The sequence below is a fragment of the Portunus trituberculatus genome, chromosome 22 (genome assembly GCF_017591435.1).
Source record: "Portunus trituberculatus isolate SZX2019 chromosome 22, ASM1759143v1, whole genome shotgun sequence".
In the NCBI taxonomy this organism is placed as follows: domain Eukaryota; kingdom Metazoa; phylum Arthropoda; class Malacostraca; order Decapoda; family Portunidae; genus Portunus; species Portunus trituberculatus.
This window is the reverse complement of record NC_059276.1, coordinates 9537776-9550275: the sequence shown is the minus strand read 5'-3', so window position 1 is coordinate 9550275 and position 12500 is coordinate 9537776. Positions and strand designations below refer to the sequence as shown.

Below are 12500 nucleotides of genomic sequence, written 5' to 3'. Positions count from 1 at the left end.
GACCCCAACAGGAGGGGAAGGAGAGGCGGGGACTGAGGTGAGTCGAGCGGGAGGGGCGGGACTGAGGTGAGCCCGGCGGGAGGGGCGGGAGGGGCGGGACTGAGGTGAGCCGGGCCGGGGCGGGAGGGCGGTGCACCGGTGTGGCGCGGTGGCCGGACGCCCCACAATCAATACGGCCCACGCCCCTGGGCGGACCCACGGCAGCAGCACCGCCGCCACACCGCCCAGCCACCGCCCAGACCCTGCCAGCGCCGCGGCGGCCGAACACGCGCTGCCGCTGCTCCGCACAGGGCACAGTCTTTTATGTTGTTTGTGTTTGTTGTCAGGCTTTTGTACGGTTTGTTGGAAACTGCACCTGGCTCGCCAGATCTACCACCCACTCTCTCGCACCACCACACCCACGACAGCACCAACACTGACTGTTTACTTGCCGCTTTACGGACGCACCGCATTCTGACTTGAGTTAATGTGTTTTTCCTTTACGTGTGTTGCACCACGACATCTGCTGGCTCCACGGCCAGCGGCACCTGCACCTTGCACCTGCACCACTTGCACCTCCACCACCACAACCACCTCCACCACCACCTAAGCCACTACCACCTCACGTGCACCGCGCCCCGGCAACGCCCACCGTCAGCCCCGCTCCTGACAGCGGCAGCAGCAGCATCAGTAGCAGGAGCAGCGTGCACCTCAGCCTGGTGGGGGCGTCAATAGTGAAGTAAGGGGGCGGGTGGGAGACGCGCTCCTTAAAGCTGCAGTCACACACCCCCACGCGGCAGGGCCCCGACACGCCACTCCCGCCCCTACGCAGTCCCGCCGCGAGGACCGCCTCTCCCTGCACCACCTGGCTCATATTGATTGTGATACCTGAATGTGATGAGTGAATAATTGCCCCAATAACACCTGCTCGCACACTATGTAATGTCTGACCACACCACCACTGATATGCACGCGCAATGATGAAACTGTAAACGTCTTCCTTCATAATATTAGTCAAGAAAACCAACCCAGGATCACTCGTTAAGAAGCACAACTGCCACGTTTGTATCTTCCAGTGACGCACACGTTAAAGTACCGCACACACATCCGTGGCTCCCTAGTGTAGGAATGATCCCGTCTGTCCCAGGAGAAAAAGCCTGACACGAGGCAAGAGACCGTCTGATGAGGGCGGGGAGCGAGCCACGACAAACACTTGAGGCGCCGTGAGAGCCACGCCGCCACACCTGCCACACTCCACCTCCCTGGCACCCCGCCGCCAGGCACTCGCTCACCATGGCACTCGCCGGACGCCGCGGCCCACCACATCTTATGCACCTCACAACGCGAGGGAAATGAGCGGTCCTTGCTGGCCTGTTCCAAGTCTTCCCCCTCACGTGTCCACTTGTTTGTCTGCCGGGAGTCCTCGGCGAGTCGCTCTGATTAGCGTGACCACAAACCTCATAATACGATAGGCAGCCCGACACAAGGGACTCGCTTCCTGTGCACGTCCAGGAGCGTCAGCGTCTTCCTCACCCACACTGCTGACATTCTTCCATTACATGACATAAGGTATTTCCTCCAAGGCTTCCTGACAAGACTTCCCCCGCACGCACGCAGCACGCACACCACCACCACCACCACCACAGGGCCGCGATGCTACATGTCCCCACAAAGTAAACACAGCCTCTTCCCTCCCCGCAAGTTGGATGCTGAGACGCACACTTGTCAACACTTCAGCTTGGAATGATGAAGAGGAATGAAACTGTCAACATTTTTTCCTTCGCCTCACGCAGAAGTTTGAGAGGCGCCCTGTAATATTTGTAAGCTTTTGTTACATGACAAGGAGGCGATCGGGACATTTTCCTGTGGGAGCTCAAATCTGGAAGCCGCAAGAGGCTGTCTAGTAGTAGATCAAATTTTGTAGTGTGAAGGAAATTTTTGTTATTTCCTGTGAAATATTTTTGATTACCTGATTGGAAATACTATATACAAGTAGATTTACTGTACCTCTATAAGTTTGTGTAGCGTGTATGATAGATCTATATGCTAGAGAGTAAGCACACAGTAGACATTGAAAGCTATTTTGTAACACTGAACAAAAGCCCGAGGAGACAGGCGCTGGCAGGGGACTGAAGTAAACATTTGAAACCCACTCAAAGCCCTGAACTCTGAAAAAAAAAGAAAAAAATTGCTTCTGGCTTAACATACGTAGCTTTCCGCAACTTAAGGGTGTGAAACTTGGCTTCCAAGAGTTAAGTGGCCTTAGACACAGCTGTAAGTGGATTACTGAAGTTCATCAACGCACTTATGCACAGGTCTTGTGCCGGAAATTGCCGAGTATTGCGAGTGCACGCAAGAAATGTTTTCTGTTTAGTATAGTGTGGCAGCCATGCTCCCAAGACCCGCGTGAACGATGAGTACCTGTGCTGAAGGTAAGTCACCTGTGCTCTCTTTGTTACCTGATGTGTGTGTGTGTGTGTGTGTGTGTGTGTGTGTGTGTGTGTGTGTGTGTGTGTGTGTGTATGTTGCATGCGCGGGCGCGGGTTGGAGGGGGCGTGTGTCGGTGTGTGCGTGTTACGTACGCTGAAGCATGTCACCACAGCCGCACCAGCCCGCACACACGGCCAGCCGCGTCCCGTCACCCGCCACGCTGCAACCACCTCAGCCGGTCCGAAATCCGGGATTATCACTCCTGCCAGAGTTCTATTTCCTTATTCACATGCAAGTGAGCGAGGCGGCGGGAGAGCGGCGCAAGATGCCTCCCAACTGGTGCACGTGTCTGGCGAGGGCGTGCTTGGCTTGCGGGAATAAGGCGAGGCGCTCCCAGTGGCAACATCGGGATGGGTTAGGACGCGCGGGGCGACTCGATGACAACTGGCGGGCTTTATCACGGCGATTAGAGGACATTACACGCGGAAAATTAACTGGCAGTGGAGAGGATAAGAGGCAGGCAAAGTGAGGCAGGTGAGGGGGGCGGCGCGGGGCGGAGAGACACACTGGCCAGGGAGGGAGGGAAGGAGGGAAGGAGGGACAGGTTGTGTGTGTGTGTGTGTGTGTGTGTGTGTGTGTGTGTGTGTGTGTGTTTGTGTGTGTGTGTGGTGTGTAGTGTGTGCTGTGGTGGAGGAGGATTATGATGCACCTGCTCCCTGCCCTTTCTCCACACACGCACACACACACACACACACACACACACACACACACACACACAGTGTAGATATGGAGACGGGGCTACACGAGCATAAATCCCAGGCCCTGTAAAACTACAACTAGGTAAATGCAACTAGGTAACACACACACACACACACACACACACACACACACACACACACACACACACACACGTTACAACACCACACACAAACAGGAGAAAAAAAAATCGTGGTGTTGCTGGGCGGAACACCTGCATGTCATCCAGCCCATAAGTGTCGCCCACACACACACACACACACACACACACACACAGACGTACTTTACCCTACCGTGAAATCGTAGGTCGCGTGTAGCAAGGGCGCGGACGAGAGCAGGGACGATTAACCCTCATCTCACACGCTGCCGTGGGGAGGGGCGTGGCGATCAGAGGGCGTGCTGACGTTACTCAAAATCTCTTCAGCTTACACCACAGCGTCCCTCCATCCTCTTCAGTGTGTTTGCTCGGCCAGCCCCGCCCTCCAGGGAAAAGCACATGTGTCAACAGTGTGTTATTGTACACCACCAACCCACACTGACCGAGGCTTCTGGTTGTCTTGCCCTCTTGTCCCTCATTTCCTCACCTCTCTCCCTCCTCTCTTGCTTTACTCTATCTCCGCATTTCTCTGTCTTTTCTTCTACTCTACTTTTTATCTTTTCATTTCTCTTCTTCTTGTTACTTTTCTTCTTTTTTTTATTTCTTTATCTCTTGTTTCTGTTTTTTTTTTTCATTTTCTCATCTGTTTCTTTACTTATTCATTCCTCTGCCATTTGCTACTTTAATTCTTGACCTCTTTTCCTTTTCTTTCTTTAGTCCTTCACTTCCTCATCTCTCTTTCTTCTATCTATTTTACTTCTTTTATTTCCTCACCTCTTGGTTCTGTTTGTCTACTTCTTTCATCTTACCTCTCTTCTTCTCGATCTCTTTCTCCCGACCGTCAATCTATTCCCAATCGTTATAACACGTTCCGAAGCTGCTGGTGTTCTCAAGAGTGCTTCCGTGACTCTTGTGATACCGTCAGTAGGGAATATTAAATGAAAAAAAATGAACTGATATCCTTTGTGACCTTTGAAAATAATCCTTACGAGAGAATAAAGTGTTTTCAAATACAGGCTTTTTCTTCTTTGGTCTGTATTCTGAAACGCTTGTCTCTCTCTCTCTCTCTCTCTCTCTCTCTCTCTCTCTCTCTCTCTCTCTCTCTCTCTCTCTCTCTCTCACTATTACTGCTTTCCAAATGCTCCAGTTGAAGATACTCGTGTTTTTAAGGGTATTTTTTTATGGTTCTGGTGATAGATTGGCAAGATTTCTAGTTTATATGAAGGGGAAACTGTCCTGAAACCGCGGCTATTTGTCTCTGTGGTCTTGTAAACTTGTCTTAGTGAGAGAACAAAGCATATCCACTTTTCAAAGGCTGTAGTTAAAGATACTTGTGTTTTGAGGACTAATTTTTATGGTTCTGGTGATAGAGTGGCAAGATTTCTAGTTTATTAAGAAGAAAACTGCCTTGAAAACCCCACAAGTTGTCTCTGCTCGTGTTTTGAAGAGTATTATTATGGTTCTGGTGATAGATTGACAAAATTTCTGGTTTATAAAAAGGGCAAACTGTCTTGAAAACCAGGTTAGTTGTCTCTGTGGCCTTGGAAAACTGTTGTAGTGAGAGGGGGAAGCGTTACTCTTTAGCCTTGTGTGTTTGTTAGGTTTGGGTAAGTCGGGCAAGGGAACGTTCATGAAGCAGTCCCTCTTGAGTATTGAACTGTTTCCTCCTGGCCCAGATCCCCCACGCGAGGGTCGGATAGCTCGATTACACAGCATACTTGATCTCGATTGGAAAATGTAGCGGTGTAATTAGCAACTGATTATTGGAGGCAACGTTAAGTGCGGTCACATTTGCATAAAGCATTGCCTCGCTGCAGCTGATAGCACGCCGCATTACCATAGCAATGAAGGGCGTTTTGTATCCGATAAGGACTTAGTTATTCGATATGTAACGCTTGCAGAGAGAGAGAGAGAGAGAGAGAGAGAGAGAGAGAGTCCGTATTCAGAAACGTTTTGCTTTCTCTCCACGACTATTTTCCAAGGCCACGGGAATGATTGGCATGGTTTTCAAGAGTGTTTCTCCAGTTAATAATGTAGAAATCTTGTCACTCTGCCTCTAGAACTGTAAAAACACCTTAAAAACTCGTGTAAATCGAAATAAATCCCTTTGAAATAGTTGAGGTGAAGCGCAAAGTGTTTGAGAGAGAGAGAGAGAGAGAGAGAGAGAGAGTGTCTAGCTAGAGGATAAGTAGAGAACATGTTTAAGCACGAAAGTCACACTATTACGTCGTCTTAACCACAAAGAACGCATTAAGTATTTAGAATGTAGACACACTGCATTCAACACCCGCTTAGTGGTCAGGAAGTCAATGCAGGTCAAAACAGACACTTAAACAAGACGTGACTTGAGTCCAGATTCAGAAACAGGTTTGATTACAATGGAGACTCTCATAATTGCTCCTCCGTGCTGCTGAAGACTTCTTGATCTTGATCTTAGCAGCGAACTAAAATCTCAAACCACACGGAGCTGAACCTTAGACGTGAGATTGAAACTAGATAACTGTGAATGAAAATAACAACAGGGATATTTTAATAGGTCTTAGAGATCTAAAATCCGGAAACCTTGTTAATCTTGATCTTAGCAGCGAACTAAAATCTTAAAGCACACGGAGTTGAACCTAAGACGTGAGATTGATACTAGATAACTCGCGAGGAAAAAATAAAACAACATGAGGACATCTTGACTAGTATTAAAGGACTGAAAGCCGGAAAACTTCTTAATCTTGACCTTAGCAGCGAACTAAAACCTCGAACCTAAGACGTGATATTAAAACTAGAGGGAAGGAAAAAAAAAACAACAACATAAGGACATTTTAACTAGTCTTAGGAACGCGAGAGGGTCGGTATGGCACGGCGGAGGTAACAAGGCGAGGCGCAGCGAGGTGAGGAGACGAGGCACAACATAAGGACATTTTAACTAGTATTAGAGACCCGGAAATCTGCAGAGGAGAGGAACGCGAGAGGGTCGGTATGGCACGGCAAAGGTAACAAGGCGAGGCGCAGCGAGGTGAGGAGACCAGGCACGGGGTTAACAAACTCATAAACCTCCACATATATATATATCTGTCTCATAAACCTGTGAGTAATTGCAGCTCGGTGTACATACCTGTCCCCACGCTGCCACGCCCCCACGCCGCCACTCACCTGCGCCGCCACATGTACACACCGGTAACAAATACAGGTGTGCTTGACAGGTGTGCTAGCGTAAGAGATGGTTGCAGAAATGGGTGGGGTGGGCGGCTGGGTGAGATAATGGGTTTCCCGGAGATGGGGTGAAGGGGGAAGGGGTGAAGAAGGGGGGTGATGGGTGGGGTTTATGTTGGAAGGTGACCACACCCATCCCGCCTTCACCTTGCCCTTGAACGCTGCAAAACTAGACCCCTCGGCCACGGCAGGTGTTGATGTAAGGTCACAGGTGAAAAATGGCTGAAAATAATGATGAATATTACACAAGAGAGAGAAAAAAAAGGAAAAAATAAAGAAAAATGTGTTAACGTGACATTATTTAAATACGATTATAGTTTTTTATAATCGTTACATGTATAGTTTGTTCATTTCATACTAATACTGGAATAATCTTAATTTTTCTATAGTAATATGTGAGAAAATTAATTAATTGATACTTTAATGTGTGTAGATGGTTAAGTTGATCTAGATTAATATATTTCTTTCATCCTCTTGTTCTTGTTTCTCCATCATTATCTATTTTCTTTATCATCACCATCATCATCACAATTGCATTCTTCTCTTCATTATCACCATTCATCATCATCATTGTCTATTTCACCATCATCACCATCACTATACCATCATCATCTACATCTCTTCATCACTATCACCACTGCATTACTCTCCTCTTCCTTATCATCGTCACCATTGTCTTTATCACCATCATTATCTCTACCATCATTTTCTCTGCACTGGGAAAACAAAGATGAAGGTTAAAAGGACAATCTGCTCTGTGGCACGCGTCCTTCTTCCCTTATATAGAAGAGGGGAGGCGAGGGGAGAGCGAGAGGGGGCAGGGAGAGGGGGAAGAGGATGGAGGAGGCCGGGAAGAGGGAGAGAGAGATGTGAGATAGGCATGGGAGGAGGAGGAAGTAAAGATAGGAGGGAAGTGTGGAGAAGGCAAGGAGAGGAAGGAGGAAGAGAGAGAGGTAGAGAGCGCGGAAGGAGGTGGAGGGAAGGAGGGAGGTGGAGAGAAGGAGGGAAGAGATGGAGAACGGGAAGGGAAGCGAGACGGGGAGGGGAGAAGAGGGAGGGATCTTGACGGGGTGAGAGAGGGAGAGGAAGGGAGAGAAGGAGTAATTAGTTAAGTTATTCCCGCTAATAATACCACTAACACCACCGCTATTCAACAACTAACCACTACGGAACACTAACAAACATCAGACGCAACACCCAGCAAAGTGACAACACGGGAAAGGAAGCAAGCAAGGCAGAAACACCACGGAAACTGTCTCTAACTAGTGAACAAGACATTGATACCCTCCACCACCAATCAGAGTCCCGCTATGGTGTCACGTGATCATGAACCAATAGAAACGCAGGAGCCTGGGGAAAGATGCATGCTGGGACTCAAATCTTATTTCTCGAACGCCGGAGGCAGATTAAATGTGTGTTTTTACTCTTTTTTTCTGTGATTTCTCAAGCTTCTCGTCCTTCCCTGTCCAAACCAACAGTGAGACGTAAGTGTTGAGAGTAATTTACACCTATCATGATGCACAGAAAGTGATTTGTTAGCGTGTTACTGATTTATTTAGTGATTTCCTTAAGCCTAATGTCTCTTGCATCATCCATATACCAGTCAGTCAGGGGCCGTGAGGAACCTTAAAAACTCATTTTCATGTATGGAAAGTGAATATTTGTGGTGTTTTAGTACAAGTTCAATCTTTTTCCCCTCACGTTCGGCTGTTCATGGCCTAGTGAACGATTTAGTTATATATATTTCCCCGTAGGCTGCGTCTGGCGTACCTCAGGGGTGTGATAGGTTAACAGTCACACAAGGAAGGTGGGCAGACGAGCGGTGTCTCAGGTATAAGGCCCATGTCAAAAACGCTTTGCTCTCTCACCACTATTTCCCAAGGCCACAGAGATGATCAGCAGGATTTTCAAGTGTTTCTTCTGTTAATAATGTAGAAATCTTATCAATCTGCCTCCAGAACCGTAAAAACACCTTAAAAACGCTCTTCTTCCTCACCACGACTATTTTTCAAGGCTACAGATATGATTAGCAGGGTTCTCAAGAGTGTTTCTCCAGTTAATAATGTAGAAATCGCATCAATCTGCCTGTAGAACCATAAAAAAATATCTTAAAAAACCTGTGGAATTTTTTTTAACCAGTTGAGTACCATGACGCGATTCTATATTCATTCTGCTTACTATTAGGTGACTTAATACAGCTTTAGAAACTTATGTAGGGTGATTAAAATAGTGAAGACTGTAGCCGTTAATCTTCTGACCTCCATAGACCCTTCCTAATATCAATGAAATGGTCTAAAAGTACATAAATCTCACGGTAAAAAATGTGTCCCAGTACTGGAGGTGTTAAGAATACGAGCAGATACGTAGATGAATTGTGAGGGCCAGTGACGGACGAGCTGTGACGCCGAGTACCCCCCATGGTGATAGATTAACAAACACTAGTTAAACTCAAGGAACATTAGCGTCACACTCTTATATCTCGCTGGAGCACCATTCAGTTAGCATTTATTTACGATTATTCCCCGTGTAACTAGTTCCCTGCTTTAATTTGCTTTAATTTGCTTTCGTTTCTCGTTCTAATCCCTGGATCACGTGATGTGGGGGTGGCTAGAGGGGAGGTGAGGAGGGAGGGAGAGGTGGAGGAAACGAGGGATGGAGAGTGGAGGAAAGTTGGTGGGTAAGACTGGAGGGAGGAAAAGGAGGGAGAGAACCGGTGATCCCAGAGAGAGAGAGAGAGAGAGAGAGAGAGAGAGAGAGAGAGATTAATAGGACTCTTGCAATATCAGAAGCCTAAATAATGATAATGGGTGTTAGGATGTGAGAGAAGGATGTGAGAAGGATATGAAGCAGCAGGCGAAGGATGAAGAATTCCTTGAGTTTAATGATCCAGGCAGGGACGTCATGCAGATAGACCTAGCCATGCATGTTTAAATGAGCCAGAGACGCGTAGGATACCAAAGTAGGAGGCGTAGGATCTCTGGTATTTCCTTAGAGATGACATGAAACAGAAATACAAACTGTGGTATTATTTTTGATGATAATAGTGACATGATGCTGTTACTACTACCTCTGCTACTACTACTACTACTACTACTACTACTACTACTACTACTACTACTACTACTACTACTACTACTGCTGCTGCTGCTGCTACTACTACTACTACTACTACTACTACTACTGCTGCTGCTGCTGCTGCTGCTGCTGCTACTGCTGCTACTACTACTACTACTACTACTACTACTACTACTACTACTACTACTTTTTTTTTTCTTCTTCTTCTTCTTCTTCTTCTTCTCCTCCTCCTTCCTTCTTCTTCTTCTTCTTCTTTTCTTCTTCTTCTTCTTCTTCTTCTTCTTCTTCTTCTTCTTCTTCTTCTTCTTCTTCTACTACTACTACTACTACTACTACTACTACTACTACTACTAGTCCTTCTCCTCTTACTACTACTACCACCACCACCACCACCACCACCACTACTACTACTACTACTACTACTACTGGCATTTCGTTCTTTATCCTGTCTTTACTGTGAGTTTCTGCGAATACAAATGAACAGTGTGATAGCTTCCCTGCATATCCTGACGTGGGTTTCTCAGGACTTCCTCCCATATTCTAGACAATCGAGAGGGAGAGTTAGGAGAAAGAAAGTGATGTCGCATTAGAGTCAACAGCGCAATTTTGCAGAATCTTGGCGGAAAGCGGATTGGATTCTGTCACTTTAATAGCTTCGTAATTGCTTTATGAATAATGTTTTCCCTGGAGGAGTAGGTAGTGGTGGTGGTGGTGGTGGTGGTGGTGGTGGTGGCAGGTGTGGTGTGGCTCCCTTGAAGTGTTGTTTCTGTGTTACATTTTTTCTGTGTTACCTCAATTTTTCTATTACATTTTTTCTATTACATTTTCCTGTGTTCCATTTCTCAGTGTTACATTCTCCTCAGACACACACAACACAGAAAGGGAATGTAACGCGGAAGAATGTAAGTTTATGGCACAGACTACAGTTCGGGGAATGCCTGCCAGATCTGGGGAAAGAAATTTTAACTCATGTTTGTATGAAGCAAGTGTCAATTTTCCCTCCGTAAAAACTGATTATCGTACTGCTTTCATATCCAACAATGCCTTCACAGTTTCATTTGAGAGATAGAGTGACGGGAAATGCTTGGTAGATCTGTGGAAAGAAGATTTTAATTCGTGTTTGTATGAAGCAAGTGTTAAGTTTCTATGTTTTGTTCTTATTCCCCTTAGAGAAAAAAAAATATTGCTTATGTTAATTTTTCACACACTTTTAAACTCGTGTCTGTATGGCCCAAATGTTAATTATGCTTCTCTTCTTCATCATATTCCCTCTGAAGGAAAACAAAATGATTATCTCACTTCTTTAACCTGACAATTCATTCACAGATTCATTTGAGAGATAAACAGACTGGGAAATGCCTGGCAGATCTGTGGAAAGAACATTTTAATTCGTGTTTGTATGAAGCGAGTATTAAATTTCTTTGTTTTTTTCTTATTCCCACTGAAAAACCTGATTACCTTACTCCATTCATATCCAACAATGCCTTCACAGATTCAGTTGAGAGATAGAGTGACGAGAAGTGCTTGGTGGATCTGTGGAAAGAACATTTTAACTCGTGTTTGTATGAAGCAAGTGTCAATTTTGTTTTTCTTGCCCTATTCCCACTAAAGAAAAAAATACTGCTTATGTTACTCCTTTCACACACTTTTAAACTCGTGTCTGTATGGCCCAAGTGTTAATTATGCTTCTCTTCTGCATCTTATTCCCTCTGAAGGATTAAAAAAATGGATTATCTCATTTCTTTAAGGTTGGATTGGGTTGTGTTGTGTTAGGTTGGGTTGGGTTGGGTTAGGTTAGGTTAGGTTAGGTTAAGGTTGGGTTGGGTTGTGTTGTGTTAGGTTGGGTTGGGTCGGGTTAGGTTAGGTATGTGGTGATTACCTGAGATTTTGATTTTTACAGGTGTTTAATTGGTAGTTGATTCTGGGTTAAGATTGTGAAAAATGTCCGTTAGTCTGTCTGTATCTCTCTCTCTCTCTCTCTCTCTCTCTCTCTCTCTCTCTCTCTCTCTCTCTCTCTCTCTCTCTCTCTCTCTCTCTCTCTCTCTCTCTCTCTCTCTCAGTAATTAGTGAGGGCAATAATTACAACACTTTTATCTCAGCGGTGGCTCGGGTAAGTTGTCCGTTCTGGGTGAGTGACCACCGTAACTTACTCGATGAAACTTTTATAACTATGATTCCTAAACGCTTCACTTTGGGTCAGATATAATGCACGTGATTTGGGAAGGTGTGAGTAAGGTTAGAGAGGTGTCGAGACATTTTTTCCTGAATTTTGGCTAACTCCTGTCTTTTGGGGAACTGGTGACAGAGTAGGCCCTTTTCTTTTCCATGTTTTGTGTCCTTTAGCTAGCTGTTCCTCCTACATATAAGGAAAGTAAGTAAATAAGTAAGTAAAGTTTGTTGTCGTTTTTTTATATACATGAGTAGTGAGAGAAACATAATTAGTATTGGCACGATCTGTGGAGTCAAAGTTTTCTGGCAGATATATTTGTATTTTAACTTATTTCCATTTTTTTGAGAGGCGAAACGAATATAGAGTGAAACGAACTCAAAAAGGTGCAAATAACATTAAATAATTACCCTAAGTATTCTGCATTGTGTATGTGTGTGTGTGTGCGTGTGCGTGTGTTTGTGTGTGTGTAATAATAATAATACGCGGTTTATTAGGAATTGCGGTACATACATACTAAAAATATCCATAGTGGGGGGTGGGGGTGGCTTATGACGAGTATCTTAGTGTAGTGGTTCATGGTTGGTGTGTATCGCGCTGTTTCGCTAACGGTGTGTGTGTGTGTGTGTGTGTGTGTGTGTGTGTGTGTGTGTGTGTGTGTGTGTGTGTGTGGGGAAGGTGTGTGTGGTGGCGTGATTGAGTTTAGAAGATTAGATAAGGAAAGATTGCATTTGGATCGAATTATTTGACGATAGGAAATGGGATAAAGGGTTTGGATACTGTTAAGAGATG

The 12500-nt window shown here is 45.6% G+C and overlaps 1 long non-coding RNA gene across 1 annotated transcript in view; it reads left to right on the top strand.

Annotated features, from left to right (window-relative positions):
- LOC123507540 overlaps positions 1-12500 on the top strand; it is a 245345-nt gene that overhangs the window by 280 nt on the left and 232565 nt on the right. The window contains exon 1 of the long non-coding RNA XR_006675674.1: positions 1-2411. This exon is cut by the window's left edge and continues 280 nt beyond it. This is a non-coding gene — a long non-coding RNA (uncharacterized LOC123507540). The remainder of the gene's footprint in view (positions 2412-12500) is intronic.